The sequence below is a fragment of the Mirounga angustirostris genome, unplaced genomic scaffold, assembly GCF_029215605.1.
Source record: "Mirounga angustirostris isolate CCGP_5_RB_7025 unplaced genomic scaffold, mMirAng1.0.hap1 SCAF_1, whole genome shotgun sequence".
Taxonomy (NCBI): Eukaryota; Metazoa; Chordata; class Mammalia; order Carnivora; family Phocidae; genus Mirounga; species Mirounga angustirostris.
Window position 1 is genome coordinate 92174697 of NW_026991709.1, and position 4657 is coordinate 92179353.

At 38.4% G+C, this 4657-nt stretch overlaps 1 non-coding gene across 1 annotated transcript; it reads left to right on the forward strand.

Moving 5' to 3' along the window:
• The first annotated feature begins 2096 nt into the window (after positions 1-2096).
• Positions 2097-2198, forward strand: LOC123840327 (U6 spliceosomal RNA). Its single transcript, XR_006789956.1, has one exon. It is a non-coding gene; the product is annotated as a U6 spliceosomal RNA (small nuclear RNA).
• Positions 2199-4657: the final 2459 nt, after the last annotated feature.

Below are 4657 nucleotides of genomic sequence, written 5' to 3' on the forward strand. Positions count from 1 at the left end.
AACGCCGTGTCATTACAAGGTCATATGGTACTGATTTCCTTAGCTGTCTCCTCATCCTACTAAATTATGTTTCCTCTTCCATGAAAAGTGGTCAAGCTGGGTGTATTAGGAATGCAATTGATTTCATCTTACTTGATTTTAATTAATGTTAATTGGTTGACTATTTAATTCCATTAAATTTTATTTGTAGGTATTTTTTCTCACATTCCAGCCTACCAGGAACTTCCTGGACATTGAGTCTGTCACCAAACGACCTATGCTAGCTTCGTGACATTGATAAGTGTGACGAGCATGCTTTCCATGTTGCCATCCAAGTCACTAATAAAAACGGAAAACAAAACAAGGCCAAGGACTACCACTAGTAATTTTTCCGCAAATGGAGGCAAATTTGAAGCAATGTTTTTAAAAAAGCTATGGATCTGTCCATCCCCCTGACTTACCTGAACTACAGCACCACAGAGGAGCAGGTTGGTCTGATTTTCTTCATAGTCATTGTTACCACTCTTGCCCACTCTCACACCTGATTTACTCCTATGGTCACTTTCTCTTCCTAAGAGATCGAGAGCTTTGTATGATACCTGAGTCTCTTCGTAACGACTATGCTAAATACTGTCTTCCCCAAACAAATTCAAAATTTGCCCTGAATAGAAACGCCTGTAGAGACAGATATAGATACAGATCAATATAATATGTCTTTCACAGAGAAAGGAAGTAAAAAAAAAAAAAGTGTCTTTAGCTTAGCTACACGCTTAAGATACAAACCGTTTTGATCAAGGAAAGATTCTGAAATTTGACCAGAAAGCAATGAGTTGAAAACAGACTAAACTTACTACAAAGGCAACTGTGCCCATTCTGTTTTTGAAGGGCAGGATATTATATTTGAAATCATTTCTAGTCTTTTATGTAGTTACTGCAGTATTTCTTTTAGTTCTTGGAAACATACCCTGTGGTATATTATGTGTAATCTCTGTGTCTCAGACCTCACTGGCGAGGGGTTACATTTTGATCACATCAACATTAATAAACACCCTTTCTCTGATTCTGGCAGACACCATTATTGTAAGTTTTCTCAGTCCCCTTATGCTCTTCCAGTTCTTTTTTTTTTTTTTTTTTAAGATTTTATTTATTTATTTGACAGAGAGGGAACACAAGCAGGGGGAGTGGGAGAGGGAGAAGCAGGCTTCCCGCGGAGCAGGGAGCCCAATGCGGGGCTCAGTCCCAGGACCCTAGGATCATGACCCGAGCCGAAGGCAGATGCTTAATGACTGAGCTACCCAGGCGCCCCACTTCCAGTTCTTTCTAGAAGTTTCCTGTGAATTTATGAGCAGGTTCTTCAGCTGGCTTCAGTAACTTGTTCACCCAACCAGGGCAGCTCATATTGTACCTGCCTCTGTGCTGAGCCTCCTGCTGTTGGTAGAATTTGGACAGTCCACCCCAGTTACCCCATAAGGCCAGCACCACAGACTCACTTCCTCTCCCTGGACAAACTCTGTTTTACTGGTCACCAAACCTCTGTTCCTTGGCTCCCAATACCTTATGGTCTATAAATCACAATCTCTTGTTTCCATGAATTGGGCTTTTTTAGATTCCGCATACAAATGATATCACACAGTATTTGTCTTTCTCTGTCTGACTTATTTCACTTAACATAATGCCCTCAAGGTTCATCCATGTTGTCTCAAACAGCAAGATTTCCTTATTTCTGATGGTTGAATAATATTCCATTATCTTGATAAAGAAATAGGCTTCCTTTATTTGACAATGAGAATAAGGTAATTTATTGAGTTTCCTTTTTTCCTTCGTTGCTAAGAAAGTCAAGATAAATTTTGTTCTCAATTACAGCAATTATCCTTAGCCTGGAATTTCTGGTAAGACCATTCTTCCTCCCGTTTTATTACATACTTCATATTCATTTAATCCTTATTTTAATGAACCTATCTTATGTCTGTTTTATTATATGCTGTTCTATCCTTATGGGAGGTAGGTATATTATTTAGAACTCTTTAGCTTCAAGTGACAGGAAACCAATTCAAACTACATTGAAAGAAAGAAAATATTAGGTTTAGAATGAAACAGGTTTAAAATTCCTTAACCAGGCACTCACTTTAGCAGCACAGATACTAAAATTGGAACGATAGAGATTAGCATGGCCCCTGCACAAGGATGACAGACAAATCTGTGAAGCATTCCATAATAAATAAATAAATAAATACATACATACATACATAACAATTTTAAAAGCTCCTGAACCAAAATACTACTAATACAAATGAAACTAACTGTAATCGTTTTTTAATTCCATAGCTTATAATGATGGATCAACAAATACATTGTTTATGCTTATTAGGATACATTAACATACTTTCACTTACTTTTCATAGATTAACAACATTTTATGTCCAGCTTTATGATAATTATTCCAAAGAAGATTGAATAAGTTTAAACAACCTCTCCTTAAAGAATCTGTAACCTAAGTGACAGCAAAAGATTGAGAGAGAAAAAAAGAGATTTATTTTAAGAAATTGGCTCCTGTGAGTATGAGGGCCGCAGGTAAGAGACCCAGGAAAGAGTTGATGTTGCAGCTTGACTCTGAAAGCAATGTGAAGGCAGACTCTTCCTTTGGATATGTCAGCCATTTTTCCTTTAAGGCCTTCAACTGATTGGATATGGCCCATCCATATTATAAAGAATAATCTGTTTTGCTCAAAGTCTATTGATTTAAATGTTAAATCATCTGAAAAATACCTTCACAATGACATCTTGACTGGTGTTTGACGAAATGTCTGGGTACTGAGGCATAGCTAAGTTGGAAAATGTTCATAGAAGCATTCTTCATAGGGGCGCCTGGGTGGCTCAGTTGGTTAAGCGACTGCCTTCGGCTCAGGTCATGATCCTGGAGTCCCGGGATCGAGTCCCGCATCGGGCTCCCTGCTCGGCAGGGAGTCTGCTTCGTCCTCTGACCCTATCCCCTCTCATGTGTTCTCTCTCTCTCAAATAAATAAATAAAATCTTTAAAAAAAAAAAAAGAAGCATTCTTCATAATAACAAAAATGTGGAAAGAATTCAGATGTCAGTCAACTGATGAAGTGATAAATAAAATGTGGTATATCCAAACAATGGGATATTATTTGGCAATAAAAAAGAAACAATGTACTGATATACATGGCTATTATATCAATAAGCCTTAAAAGTATTATGCTAAGTGAAAGAAGCCAGTTACATAAGCCATATGTTGTATGATTCCATTTATATAAAATGTCGAGAATAGGCAAATATAGAGACAGAAAGTAGATTAGTGGTTGTCTAAGGCTGGCAGGGTTCAGAGAGCTAAAGGGGTGAGTTTCTTTTGGGGGTAATGAGAATGCTCTAAAATTAATTATGCACAACTATGCACAACTCTGTGAATAGATTAAAAACCACTGACTTGTACACTTTAAACCTTTGAAGAAGATACTATCTGAATTAAGCTTTATCAGAGTAAGACACTTTTCAATCATGACACAGAAGAACTTTTTTTCCAAACTCAAATATGCATTAGACTTCACTGCTGTTATTGTATTTTATCCAGTATTTCTCACTGTTTGTGGTGGATTTTCCATATTAGCTTTGTCCACTGCTTCCCCAGAAGTGAAAATCTCTACAACAAATAAATACTTTTATTATTCCCATTTCATAGATGAGAAATCAGAGGCATGGGAAATTTAAGGAGTTTTCCTTACATCATACACCTTGACAGTGGCATTTCTAGGATTTAAATCTAATAAAATCTTTAAATCCAGCCATGAGTTCTAATGACAATATTTGGTATTATCCTATTATAATATTGATAAATAACTATGCCCATTTTCTAATGATATGATTTAGTACTAAAATACCAAAGTCTGTGATAAAGGGAATGAGAGATAATATTAACTTTGCTCTTTAGCTGGTTTCCTCCTGGCAGCAAAATGTGTGCCGTAGTTCTAGACCTCATACTTCATATCACATCCTCCAGAAGACAGAGTCTTTTCCAGTAGGCCTGGAGAGAAAGCAAGGAAGTGCTTCTTTCCCAGAATCCCTAATAAATGAAATCTAGCACCTCACTGGCTCGAATTAGGTTGTGTGTCAGTCCTTAAACTAATCATGGTGATTTGGGCAAAGGGATATAGTGATTGCTTTTATTTTTTTTTTTAAGATTTTTTTATTTATTCATTCGAGACACAGAGATACAGAGAGAGAGAGAGCATGAGCAGGGGGAGAAGCAGAGGGAGGGGGAGAAGCAGGCTCCCCACTGAGCAGGGAGCCCGATGTGGGGCTTGATCCCAGGACCCTGGGATCATGACCTGAGCTGAAGGCAGACGCTTAACCATCTGAGCCACCCAGGCACCCCTGCTTTTATTTTTTTTAAGATTTTATTTATTTGGGCGCCTGGGTGGCTCAGTTGGTTAAGTGACTGCCTTCGGCTCAGGTCATGATCCTGGAGTCCCGGGATCGAGTCCCACATCGGGCTCCCTGCTTGGCAGGGAGTCTGCTTCTCCCTCTGACCCTCCCCCCTCTCATGTGCTCTCTCTCAAATAAATAAATAAAACCTTAAAAAAAAAAGATTTTATTTATTTATTTGACAGAGAGGTAGAGAGAGAGCACAAGTAGGCAGAGCGGCAGGCAGAGGGAGAGGGAG